The sequence below is a fragment of the Ovis aries genome, chromosome 14, assembly GCF_016772045.2.
Source record: "Ovis aries strain OAR_USU_Benz2616 breed Rambouillet chromosome 14, ARS-UI_Ramb_v3.0, whole genome shotgun sequence".
In the NCBI taxonomy this organism is placed as follows: Eukaryota; Metazoa; Chordata; class Mammalia; order Artiodactyla; family Bovidae; genus Ovis; species Ovis aries.
Genome location: NC_056067.1, coordinates 37613067 through 37627253, shown reverse-complemented (window position 1 = coordinate 37627253; position 14187 = coordinate 37613067). Strand labels below are relative to the sequence as shown.

The 14187-nt window shown below is 43.9% G+C and overlaps 1 long non-coding RNA gene across 3 annotated transcripts in view; it reads left to right on the top strand.

The window, feature by feature from the left end:
• Positions 1–288: 288 nt before the first annotated feature.
• Positions 289–14187, top strand: part of LOC121816500 (uncharacterized) — a 46789-nt gene continuing 32890 nt past the window's right edge. For 2 of the 3 annotated variants that reach the window (XR_006056143.2, XR_006056141.2), the window contains exons 1-2: positions 302–800; positions 1425–1530. This is a non-coding gene — a long non-coding RNA (uncharacterized LOC121816500). Of the gene's footprint in view, positions 801–1424; positions 1531–14187 lie in introns of all 3 variants that reach the window. The other variant, XR_006056142.2, reaches the window with a different exon arrangement.

Here is a 14187-nt window from a genome sequence, read left to right as displayed (position 1 = left end):
AGTGAGCTGAGCGTTGCTGCCAAGCAAACAGTGGTGTGGAAGCCTGGGGAGGAGAAGCAGGGCTGGCTGTGGTATGCCACTGGGTGGAGTTAAAATTTATAACAAGGGAGAGGCCACTGAAGAAAAGAAAGATTCTTTTAAAAATTCTGCTGAAGCCTAATTAGAAAAAAAATTCCACTCCCTCATGCTAAGTTTTAAGAGACTTCCCTTTCAGAATTATTTTCAGTCTGGTGGTAACAGGCAGGAAGAGTGTCAGATGCTCACCAAGCTGTAAAGCGGATACTCCCCACCCCCTAAACACAGAACCTGACCATACTGCTTTTCTGACTTGGGTTATGAGGATACAGGATATGAAGTTGTCAAGGCATAGATCTTTCCAGAAAGGAGTGCCCCTGTGGTAGAGTGAAAACAAGAATGGCTGAAGTATTTTGCAGCTGTTTTCACCAAAGAAGTGGAGTGGATTTTGCCAGGCCTTGAATCTGGGTTATACCCATGAGACATTATACAGCCTGATGTAAGCAGAGGCTTGGAAAGTGCCTGCACATTGAGGCTTGCTCTCTTCTGCTTTTTTTGGAACAGTCACCATGTGAAGCAGCTGAGGCTAACTTGCTAGATACTGGGGACATGTGGCCGGTCACCCCTGTGGAACTCCTCCTAGGCCAGATATGCATGTGACATTGCCAGGGACCACCAGGCCTCAGAAAATCCTTCAGCTGACTGCACCATGCAAGCAAACCTGGGCAAATCCAGCAGAAGAACTTCCCAGCTGAGCCCAGCCCAAATTGCCGACCCCCAGAATGGTGAGCTAATAAATGTCGTTGAAGTCTCCAAGTTTTGGGGTGTTTTTTCATGTGGTGAAAAGCAAACTAATGTATTCTGATGAAGAGGTGTGGAAATAGCTACCTTACTTGCTCTTTATCATAATAGAGTGATTCAGAGTATGGACTATAATCTCAGGGAAATTTGGTAAAAATGACAGTTCCTACCTTGTAGGGTTGTAATGAGAACTGTGTTAACTAGTGTGACACATGGGGTAATTAGAGGATAGTTTATAGAGGGACAATTGTATTTTTCAAAGGTGTAGTCATGTTCTTGCCTGGAGAATCCCAGGGATGGGGGAGCCTGGTTGGCTGCCGTTTATGGGGTCGCGTGGAGTTGGAGATGACTGAAGTGACTTAGCAGCAGCAGTCAAGGTTCAGGGACCCAAAAGGGAGAGTGCAGTGCCCTAGGGCCATGTTATCATCCCAGGTGTGAAGAGACAAGGAGATGACTGAGAGCAAGGGACAGAGCAGAGTCAAGAGGGCCACCTGGCAGGAGCCATAACCTTGAGTTGAGGGGGGAAGCTGTTCTGCGGTGACATGTCTGAGAGGAGCTGGAGGAATAGAAACTCTGACCCACACATTTCCCTGCTTGCTTCTTTTCAGTGTTCCTTGTTGGCCAAATACAACTGGGAGCCGCTGGACATACAGATCAGCTTCCTACAGCAAAAAGGGAGATGACATAAGAGGGAGAGTGGATTTGAGGCAAATGGTAGGTATCCAGTCCAAGGATTTAAAAGCAATAATGCCTATAAAAGAACTGAGCATGTACCCAGCACCCAGTCATTATGATGAGTTATCATTCAAGTATAACCAAGGGCTATAAGAGGCAGAAAAGGAAAGGAGAATTATTTACTAGGATGGCCTAGCAAATGTTCATGGACAATATATGCTTTGGAGGGGTTGGGAAAAATAACAAAATGATAGAAAATGTTTACTTGGAATTTACTATGTACAGGTACCATTATTTATGCCTTACATACATTATTTAATCTTCATAACCAACTTATGGGGGTAAGTACTGTCATTATCCCTATTTCATAGATTAGAAATTGAGGCAGAGAGAGGTTAGATAACTCAGTTGTGGTCACACAGCTAATAAGTAGTAGAGCCAGGATTTGAACTCATTTCAAAAGCAGTGTGGAACGTGACATTTGCTTTTTAGGCACAGAGCTAGAAAACTCTTGCAGAGGAAGTAGGGAATTGTCCAGAGGGAATAGGGTGTGGGGTTTCTTCTGGAGGACAGCAAGAAACAGTCTAGATGAGACGTAAAGATCAGACCACTGAAGACTAAAATGAGAAGCTGAGGAATTTACCTGCATTCTGGTAGGCAATGGGAAGCCACTGAGGATTTTCAGCAAGAGAAAGGCAATTGTAGCAGATTGCAAGGAAGATACATCTAGGTGCGAGGTGAAACTAGCAAATCAGGGAACAATGGGAAGCCAGGCTATAAGGTACTGCAGTGGTTCAAGCATCAGGAGAGGAGGGCTTCGATAAGATGATAGCAACGGAGATGAAATGCAGGACACTGGAGCTGCCCAACTGCATGCAAGGGAAGGCTCAACAGAACAAGGGGACCGGTGAGCTGGAGAGAGAGAAACAGGACAGGAGGTTTGGGACCCAGGTGACAGGGTCATGATGGTATCAGATGGATCAACTCAACCACACTTGGTGTACATGTTAAAATCCAGTCTTGCCTGTTTTTGAGTTATAGTGCAAATGCCAGGAAGTTGTACCAATCCCTAATTAACTGCAAAATAACAACCGTTTTTGCAATATCAGCTCCTGGCAGATTCACTGGTGAGCCTGGAACAAGGACGGGGGTGAACTCACTGCCTTCTAAGGTGGTCAGAGACCAGGGTTGCAGGATACAGTGAGATTAGTTCTGGGGAAGACGGAAGGATGCTTGGTTGCCTGGTGACAATGCTGCCTCCATGGTAGCCCCACGTTTTCGGTGGTCCGGACGCATCTCAGAGGAAAGAGGGATGGCTGGCTGACACATTTCCTGAAGTAGCATTTTCAGTGTCCCAAGTCTTGGTATCTTGTTTATAAGTAGCACTTACAACATACAAGGGAAGGGGGAAAAGGGGGAGAGGAAGAAAGGTCTCCTAGGAACTTGAGCACATGAGGAGTTGATCTTGACTCTATGATTTCAGCTTATCTAACAGAGATGGGGTGCGGAGCCTCCTTGAAATCCACCTGAAATGAATTAGCCTGAAGTAAAAGTAGGTGTTTATCTCAAGTCATTGCCTCAAATAGCTGACTACCTGTTGGAAGAAGGGTCTGATCGATGCAAACCAGAGCAGCCATGCGTGAGCTGTTACACAGCGGTTAGTATTGATCAGAGCTAAAGGCTGCCGATAGGAATGTGGAGTGAACTGACAGGCAGAGAAGAGGAAAGGAGGAAACAGCCTTCGCTGGTGGCAGCCGTACAGAGGAAAGCCGATAAAAAGTCAATTCCACTTAACTGAATGGCTGCTAACTAAATATTTTGGGGGCTAGAGCCTTCCCAGGTAGTGGCTGGCACATCTGTTCCAGAACTGAGATATCAAGCAAGAGCTAGGCATAGACAGGTGAGATTGCAGGGCTCTGGCGATTGATGGGGGAAGAAAAGGAGCCCCCAGATGGAGGGATGGGCAGCCTTGGTCTTGAGCGAGCTGACTAGGCACACAGGACAGCCAAGGACCATGGGATGATGCTGAAGGGCAGGAAAGGGACAAGAGGCAGGCTGGGTTTATAAAACAGTCTCTGATTACTTACTTCATTTAAAACTTCTATGGTTTTCTCTGCACTTAAGGGGTGTTAAAATTAACTGCTGCAGTAGGAGAAAGTTGACCAATGGCTGGTCCATTCATGGGCAGAACAGTGCAATCAATTTGGCATTGCTTAGAGACTGGCGTTGGGGGGTTGGTGTTCACTAATAACTTGTGTTCTGAACTTGCCTGTGCTCAGGATTGGGCTTCTTGAACTAAGAGTGACTGTATAACTTGTTTTGGTCAGTGAAATGTGAGTAGGAAAGACATGTGTCCCTTATGGGTGGACATTTAATTACTAGCACACAACTTTCCTGCTCTTTGCTTGCCACTATGATCATAGGTGCTTGCATTCATACGGAAAAGAGCAAACCCCCCTGGAATGTTAAGCTAATATGTGGACAGTTGTCCAGAACTGCATTTGTGTGAATGAGGAATAAACTTTGACTGTGTCACAGTGCTGAACTTTTGGGCCTGTTTGTTACCCAGCATAACGGAACTATTTCTGACTAGGGCAGGGGGATTGGGTTTTAGAATCTTGTGTCTAGTAGTTGCATAGTAGTTGAACCATTATTTGGTTCATTACCTAATCCATCCTAATCTAGTTGGACTGTTCACATAAAGCATATAGAAACAGTAACAACCACAATAAAAATTATTATGCATTGAAAGCTTACCACATACAAGCATGGCATAAGCTCTGCATATATTAACGTGTAATTCTCAAAGCAATTCTGCAAAGGATATATTAATATTATTGTTCTCATTTCAGAAATGTGGAACTCAAAGTTCAGAGAGATTTAAAGAATTTTCCATGGTCACACAGCTTGTAAATGACAGGTAGGAATTCAAGCCTAGCCGGATCACGTTAGAGCAGTTTTTCTTAACCACTTTTCTATCCTGGTTCTCAGCTTAGGCGGTCAATATATAGCAGGACTGCCAGTATAGCTCGGGATTAAATTTACAAGGAGGTTTGCACTCAAGCACTCTGTGTGGGAGGAGAAGAGAAAAATGTAGCTAGTGTGTCCTTTGCTCTCTCACTATTCTGTCTGCCCCACCCCTTCCCATAAGCTTCTGTAAGGTTTGAGTCTGTCTGGAATAACCTTCTCCATTTGTTACCTCAATCTTGGGTATTTCTAAAGCTCCAGATCAATTCCCTACTCACTCATGATATAAGCAAGGAAACTCCTATGGAGTGGAAGCGACTGAATGGACTTCTGTCAAAGGATGCTATTCTGAGGAATTTCCCATCTGTATAAAATGGGGGTAATAACACCCATCTCACTCGGTTGTTATACCATTTTTCATCTGTTTTTTAATGTTGTATTCTAGGTTCTAGACACTGAGTTATGTGGTTTTATGTGTGTGGGTATTTGTACACACATACATAAAAGATAGATCTATTTACCTACCTATCTTTTAATTTTCACAGCAATCCTTAGAGGTAGATATTATGTCTACCTTACAGATGAGAAAACTGAGGCTCAGAGAATTTAAATACTTTCTCAGAGGTCACCCGACTAGAACAAAGGGTGGGGAGTTAGTTCAAATTTCAATTCCAAAGGGCTTCCCTGGCGGCTCAGCAGGAAAGAATCAGCCTGTAATGCAAGAGAAGTGGGTTCAATACCTGGACTGGGAAGATTCCCTGCAGAAGGAAATGGCAACACACTCCAGTGTTCTTGCCTGGAAAATTCCATGATCATTCCAAAGTTTGGTCTTTTTTCTGGTACACTCTAGTGCTTTTCTCTTACTTGTGGAGTTGAACTAGAACAAGACAGTTATGAATCTCTTGGCATACAGGGCCTGGCGCTTAATGTGAAGGGCTTCCCTGGTGGCTCAGATAAAAGTGAGGGAGACCTGAGTTTGATCTCTGGGTTGAGTTTTTCTTCCACTTGTGGAGTTAAACCAGAAGCAGATAGTTAAGATTCTCTTGGAGTACAGGGCCTGGCACATGGTAGCACTAATTATGGTTCATTCATAAACATACACTTATTTAACTTACTTATTATTATTTGCTGTGTGACTTGTGGGACTTTAGTTCACCAGGGATTGAACCTGGGCCACAGCAGTGAAAGCAGTGGGTCCTAACCACTGGACCACCAGGGAACACCCCATAAACATTTATAGAGCAGCTTCTCTGTACTAGCTAGTGTGCTCCAAGAAATTCTTAAAGGAACTCTTCAAGGAATTTGAGAACAAACATATAAGGAAACCATCTCTTGTCCATACTGCCTTTCAAGATACTCCTGCGCTTCCTGCAGTGCCAAATCCTTAGCAAGCACCGAACAGAGGGGATCCCAGGCCAAGCGAGCGATGGGAGATGGGGAGGGGCAGCAGCCCCCTTCCTACTGGTGAGCCTTCCCAGTGGTCTGGTCCACAGCCAGCCTGCAGGCCACTGGACGGGTGTGCAGGCGTGAGTGAGGCCCTCAAGACCGGAGCCACCCACAGCAGTTAAGACCCTGCTGCCCAATGAGCGCTTGCCATTCAGCGATGCAGGCACGCCTCTTCACAACCCTCGGGAAGGCCGCGTGAGTTGAACCCAGGATCAAGCTTTACCCACTACACCACACCGCCCTTTCCTTATGACCTTGGGTGACAAGAAAAAGATGATGATGGAATACTCTTTGATCATAGTTGGAATTTACCTGGATTGACCTGTAGCTTCCAGCCAGCCCCATGGGGAGGAGGAAGAGTGCTCATCTTATGTCAACTAAACCACCATGAGATCCCCAGGAATAAGGAGCCTGACACGACATACCTCCTGCCTTTGTTCTAGGGATCACGCCTGGTATCTCCTATCTACCCCGCATCCGTCCACACATCACTGACCCCCTGGGATTGAAGAGAAGATGTTTCAAAGAAGTTAAATGGTATCTAGGATTGGTTATTTTCTCTGTGCCCTTTTGAGGCTGTTTTATAACTTTTCTGAGTAACTGGCCGTTCTAAGTACCTTAATTGGGGGGATCATCTTTGCTCTCTGCTTTTCAAAGGTTACTTGAGAAATGACTTCCACTTATTGATATATCAATGTATTGATGTGTGTGTGTACGTGTGCACACCATCTTCATGCTTGGGCTCCTTGCAACCAATAATTTGGGTATATGCTGAGGGGAGCGTGCCCAAGCTATTTTGAGTTTCTGTACTTAACACCTAGCAATTTTAATAAACTTCATTCCTTTAGGTAGTAGACTTAATATTTTAAGTATGGTTTTAATTACCATCCTTCTCATGTTGAAGGCAAAACCGGAAAAGGAGGGGAAAAAAATCTAACCTATGAGCACTGCCAGCGATTCTACTCTGTGAGAATGAAGGCCAGAATTTCAGAACATAGAGGCTAGAGTCTCTAAATTGTTTCTTCAGGCGTGGGCACATCATGCTTAACTCACTTCGAATTTCACTGGGTTCTGTTCTCCCAGCACACGCTGTAAACATTTATCTTTGGACTTTCCCAGAAATGTGTCTTATGGAAGGGATTAGCTGTTTGCGCATTTAAAGTTCTGAAGGTGAACTCCTCTAACCTAACCCACATAATTAAAGTGGAAAGTTTCTGGTGGAGAAAGAAAAAAAAAAATCAGGGAAAATACCATGTTTGGGAAGAGAGCAGGACTCCTACGGTCTCAAGAGATGGCTCTGCATTCTCGGGCACTTAATTATAACCCGTCTCGCTGGGCGCTTGAGTTCTTCACTCTGCTGCGCGTTATCTCGGCGCTGAGATGATCAGCAGTTTGAGGGCGTGGTATTGGAGTGGGACAGGTGGTTGGTTTTACAGTATAATTTTTAAACATGACATTCATTAATTTTTACTGTGAGAATACATGGAAGAAAAGAACAAATAACAAAATAAAGCAATGCTCTTATTGCTCTGATAAATTCTGTTGGTATGAAACAAAATCAATGTGCAGAGCTGGGTTTGAAAACTCAAATCATACAGCAAAATACAAAATGAACATGAAAAACCCTGCTCTCCTCACCCAAGCTTGGTCCTCTCTAGAAAGACTAACCCTGTTAATGTTTTCTTGCAATTCCTTCCTTCAATTAAAAAGTATATTCATGGTATAACTTTAGCAGGACCCAGAAAGCCCTTGTTCCTGCTTATTGTCTGTCCTCTTTGTGATCATGGCTGATATTTCACCCTTACAGATTCCTTCCTTTTGAAATCTTTTAGCTATTTCTTTTAATTCAAAGATACTGCTATTTAAAAATGCAAGTGGCAAAAAGCAATATTAAAGATTTGTTACCCACCCTCCCTCCAATTGAAGATTGTGTCTGAATAAAGAGTTCTGGGTCTGGAGTTACACCTCTTAGATCAAATCCAGGGTCTAGCCCTTGTTGGCTGAATTCAACCTGTGTCTCAGTTTCTTTGTCTGTAAGGTGGGGCAGTAATAGTACATGCTTCCTAGGGCTGTCATGAGAAATAAATTAAAGAAATCAATGAAAGAAAAGTACTAGGAACAATGCAATACATTCCATCACACAGTAGGTCTTGAAAGACACTAGCTGCTATATCTATTATATAAAATTAATAACTAAATATAAATAGTTCCAAAGCAGGTGTCCTTTGTGAGTGTCTAATACATGTTAGACACAGTTTGGAGTGCCTCACGTACGTAACACAGATAATCCTCCATGTAGCCCTAAGAAGTAGGTGCTAGAAATCATCCATTCTAGGGAAGGAGACTCAAAAGCATAACGTAACCTGCCCAAGGTCACACAGTTAGGGCTCAAGGGTGAGCTGGGCTTTGAGGGCACATCCATCTTTTTACAGCTAAGACCATAGGATACACTGAAGAGGGGAGCACAGAGAGACTTCTGGAGATGTTAGTGAAAGTGTGGGTGTGCAATGGAGCAGCACAGAAGGGGAGGGATGACTGGAGGAGAGAGGGAAAGGCTGGTGTGTGGACGAAGAAGACATTCAAGGAGCTGTGCCTGTCATGAGATTTTGCCTGGGGACAGTGCAAGATCTGATTTCCTATGTGTTCTCCCACGTTGCCTGAAAGTTGCTAGAGGCCACAGGAACAGAACTGGACATGGAACAACAGACTGGTTCAAAACTGGAAAAGGAGTACATCAAGGCTGTATATTGTCACCCTGCTTATTTAACTTCTATGCAGAATACATCATGCCAAATGCCAGGCTGGATGAAGTATAAACTGGAATCAAGATCACTGGGAGAAATATTAACAGCCTCAGATATGCAGATGACACCACCCAACGGCAAACAGAGCAGAAGAACTAAAGAGCTTCTTGACGAAGATGAGAAAGGAGGGTGAAAAAGCTGGCTGAAAACTCAACATTCAAGAAACTACGATCTTGGCATCCAGTCCCATCACTTCACAGCAAATACAGGGGGAAATAGTGGAAACAGTGATGGATTTTATTTTTGTGGACTCCAAAATCACTGCAGATAATGACTGCAGCCATGAAATTAAAAGACACCTGCTCCATGGAAGAAAAGCTATGACAAACCTAGACAGAGTAATAAAAACCAGAAACATCACTTTGCTGACAAAGGTCTGTTTAGTCAAAGCTATGATTTTTCCAGTAGTCCTGTACGGATATAAGAGAGCTGGACCATAAAGAAGTCTGAGCACTGAAGGACTGATGCTTTCAAATTGTGGTGCTGGAGAAGACTCTTGAGAGCCTTGCGGACTGCAAGGAGATCAAACCAATCAATTCTAAAAGAAATCAACCCTGCATATTCACTGGAAGGACAGATGCTGAAGCTGAAGCTCCAAAACTTGGACCACCTGATTTGAAGAGCTGACTCACTGGAAAAGACCCTGATGCTTGGAAAAATTGAGGGCAGGAGGAGACGGGGGGACAGAGGATGAGATGGTTGGATAGCATCACTGACTCAATGGACATGAGTTTGAGCAAACTCTGGGAGATAGTGAAGGATAAGGAAGCCTGGTGTGCTGCAGTCCATACGACTGCAAAGAGTTGGACGTGACTTCGAGACTAAACAGCAACAATAGCATTCAAGTCCTAAACCTGGGTGTTCCTATTCCACCAGGAGTTCCACGACTGTGGCCACTCACTTCACTTCCCCAGAAAGTTTCCTCTTTTATAAAATGGGGGTCAGGAATCCTGGCTTACCTACTTAGCTCATGGGGCTGTTATGAGGCTCAAGTGAGTCTGCTGCTGCTGCTGCTAAGTTGTTTCAGTCGTGTCCGACTCTGTGCGACCCTATAGATGACAGCCCACCAGGCTCCGCCGTCCCTGGGATTCTCCAGGCAAGAACACTGGAGTGGGTTGCCATTTCCTTCTCCAATGCATGAAAATGAAAAGTGAAAGTGAGGTCGCTCAGTCGTGTCTGACTCTTCGCGACCCCATAGACTGTAGCCTACCAGGGTTTTCTGTCCATGGCATTTTCCAGGTAAGAGTACTGGAGTGGGATGCCATCGCCTTCTCCGCAAGTGAGTCTAGGGATGTTTAAGTGTTTGGCTAACTGGAAAGCACTGCTCAGAGATGCTAGTTACTTTTACTGACTTGATGATTGCTACTGCTAAGTCACTTCAGTCGTGTCTGACTGTATGTGACCCCATAGACGGCAGCCCACCAGGTTCCGCCATCCCTGGGATTCTCCAGGCAAGAACACTGGAGTGGGTTGCCATTTCCTTCTCCAATGCATGAAAGTGAAAACTGAAAGTGAAGTCACTCACTCGTGTCCGACTCTTCGCGACCCCATGAACTGCAGCCCACCAGGCTCCTCCGTCCACGGGATTTTCCAGGCAAGAGTACTGGAGTGGGGTGCCATTGCCTTCTCCAGACTTGATGATTACTGGTGAGTTAAAATGAGCAATGCATTTGATTCTATAAAACTTAGCTTTAGAGAGAACCACAGAATGTTCCTCCACGAAGAAGAGTTTATAGTACTGAGGATGCTGGTACTGTCTGTAATCAATTCAAGACCAGGTAGGGAGCCTTGGGGCCTTGTGGATGGACAATAGCATTGTTATCTAGCTGCAGTGATAGCAGGTTTGGGGATCATACCCCAGTCAGCCCTTTCTTCTCTGTACTTCTTCTCCCAGCAATCTGGGGCAAGGTGGGGGTTGGTGACATCCTCTCTGATGTGTTAGAATTTGTCTCGCTTTAATGTCTGGCCAGCTGCATGGCCACATATCACATGCAGGCACAAAGCAGTTGACAGCATCCTGGCCATTTCTTATGGATCCAATATCTTGTGTCTAGGTTGTATTTCAGGCCAACTTTTAGTGAACTGGATCAATGCATGAAGCACATAATGTAACATGATTCGTCAAGACTTTGATTAATTGTGTCACAGTCACAGCCTCAGTTCAGGTTCAACCTTTTAAAAGTTTTATTATTGTATAAAGTGATCAATCAGGAGGAAAGGAAAGACAAATGCTCAACTTGGGCCATATCTCTCCCTCTTCTTGGTCAGCAAATGTTCCTCTCCTCGTCAGTTCATCTGGACCATGCTGGAGAAACTGGGGTTAAGGCAGCTCCACGGGAGAGCAAACTCTGAACTGAGGAGGAGGCAGTCAGGTGCTCTGAGTGGAAGACATACTGCTCCTGGGCTAATCAGCCTTGGTTTTACATAAAAAGAGCCTGGGAAGCTTTCAGAGGCTCAGAGTCCTGCATCCCACCCGTAGAGATTCTGATGTTTGGGTCTAGGGTGTGGTCTGAGCATCCTCGTGATTCCAGTGGGTAGCCAAGGATAAGAACCACTGGTCTGGTTCTGGAGTAGCTCTTGATAAAACCATGCAGGATGGGAAATTTATTATGCGGCGTCCTTGGTTCCCAATTTCTGCTTTCTCTCTCTCACTGTGCCCAGGACCCTCTTCTATATCTTATTATGCTCAAACCTGCTTTTAAAGTGATCCCCAACAGGGAATCAGTTGATAAAAACTTAAGGATTTAGATCTTCTGGAAGTGCATGCATTTTCACATGGGATTCTTAAAGTCAAAATGGCCCGGAGTAATCTAGCTATAAGAGAAGGGTGACAAAGTGGCTGAGATGCATTTGAGCCAACAGCTTTCTAGTCATCATCACTGTAGTAATAGTCAGTACTTATTATGAGCAAACCACTGATCTACGTATTCCACGTATAAATGCATATCTTTACTCATTGAATCCTCCAAACAGCCTTATAGGCAGGTATGCTTACACTGGAAAACTGAGACACAAGAGGGTTGAATAATATATCTAAGGTCTTAGGGCCGAGAAATGGTAGAGCCAAGGTCTGAACTCAGGAAGTCTGACTCCAGGTACCATCTTTTAACCATTCACTGATCGAATGGCCTTGATGGTCCCTACCAAGGGCAGAATGGAGCCTGAGGGCTGGTTTTGTTTCTCCAAAAGGAGATGTTGGGGAACTGGCTCTAAGTTTTCCCTTGCAAAGTCCCTGAGGCAGCACCCTCTATGGGAGATGGTTTCATTGTTCCTAAATGTTGCCCTTCCCTGCCAGAGGGTAACACTTCTCTTGCTTCATCAACATCAGGCTTGGCTATATGACTTGGTCACCGGTAAGATGTGAGAGGAAGTGACATACGCTACTTGTGAGCAGAAGCCTTAAAAGCCATCTGGTTGTTCCTTTTCTGCCTTCTAGCAGGATATGGTTTTGAAGCCAGGGAGGAGCTGCTCCTTCACTCAGCCTAGGACTCAGAATAAAGATGAAATTGAGCAAAGATACAACCATCTAATTCGAATGAAATGGAGAAAGATGAAATGGAAGGATTACTTTCATGCAATTTTGTACATGAAAAAAATATATATCTTTAAGTCACTAAGACCTGGGGGTTGTTTGCAAATGCAGCATTATTTAGCAAAAACTGATGGATACCTGTGCTAAATATACAAAATTTTAAGCTCAAATGATAGAAATGCTCTAAGGATAATACTCTTAAATAACCAATTAAATACATTATAATCTGTAAAAGAAATATGGCAGAGGTTCAAAACAGCTTTCCACCTTCTACAGATACTTCTTGCATCAACCCATCTCTATCTCAGAACATTAAGAGATGGGAAGCATTTGCCTGGCTCAGTACATCCAGAATTCATTCATCAGTCTAATATTTACAAAGAGAATCAGAAACAAAGGATGGATGAAGTAAATTAAAAGTTATTTTAGGTTCAAGGGCACTGGATAGCATGAGAGAGAAAAAGTATATATTTTCCTTTATAGATGGGAATTAGCAGCAAGACTTGATAAGCCTCTCTCTTATCTGAGACAGAGAAAGAAAAAATCCTTAATATAAATTCTCTGTTCCATGTTACAGAATCTGTTGCTTCTTTTAATTCCCAACTACTTGCTTCTGTCTCTATATAGTTTACAAAGTTACAGCCCATGAGCTGAATGTGGCATGTTGAATCTTTGATTTGGTTCATATGTTGTGTTGGTGTTTACATCAAATTGATTACCAACATTCAAAATTTGAGATATTTCAAGTAAAAAAAAAAGTATATTTCTAGCTTCTTTTGAAAAAATAAAAAATTCTGGTTTCACTGGGCCTAGAAACTATTGGCTAGAATTGAGCATCTGCTGCCCTCTAAGGCTGAGCTTGCTCTCCACAGTCCCCACCCCTCCCTACTGCCTTATACTATTCCCACTTCATTTACTTGTACTCTTTGCTTAATCCCTGCAGTCTTTAGAGTTTGCCAATCTGCAGATCAACTTCCTTCTTTCTAAATTCTCTTGTAGCCTTATCTTCATTTCTTTTTCTTTCTTTTTTTCTCTTACTTTGTCCTCAGTAAGGAAGGAGACCTCTCTTTGCTACCCTGAGGGCACTTACTCTCTGCCTTGTTCTTAGAAACTGAAGTGACCCAGCTTTGATAGTCCAGCTCTTTGGGTCCCAGAGAGAGTCACCTAACACTATCTAAGACCATTCTGGGGATGGAGGGAATGGATGCTTCCCTCTGGAAATCCTGACTATGCTTATTCAATGGGTTCTATAATATTTACTGATTTGCATACTTGTGTAGCTTGAAGGTCTTAGAACAGCATAAACCTCCTGCCCACTAGATAATTCTGTTGCTTAACAAACCATAACAGCCCTGATTACATGCAGAATACGAGCAGTAAATGGTTTGAAAATGATTTTACTGTTTTCTGTTATGGAAACTCACATGTAGGAACATTATGGAACTGTTTTGAAATGTCTTTAGCCTTCCAGATGTAAAATCACTAGACTTAGATATTTCAGCAATTCCACATTTAAAATATCAGAGTTAATAAGACCTGCATCTGCTTTATTGACACCCCCACTGGAGGAAGCCATCTGATACCATGTGGATGGACCATGTGGATGGAGTAGCCCTCCACACGGTGGATGGGTGTTTCTACCCCTCTGGCATGCCCTGTTCTTCCCCTCACCAGATTCATTGCTAGACCAACTAACTCCTCATTGCCTAAGGATTATACACTAAGGACTAGGACTGTGCAGACTGCAATATGGACTGCGGGCATCAAGACATACACTGAGGGGACTTCCCTGGTGGTCCAGTGGCTAAGACTCCACGCTTCCAATGAAGGGGGCCCAAGTTTGATCCCTGGCCAGGGAACTAGATCCTACATGCTGCAACTAAAGATACAGCTTGCCACAATGAAAATGGAAGATCCCATGTACTGCAACCAAGACCCAGTGCAGCC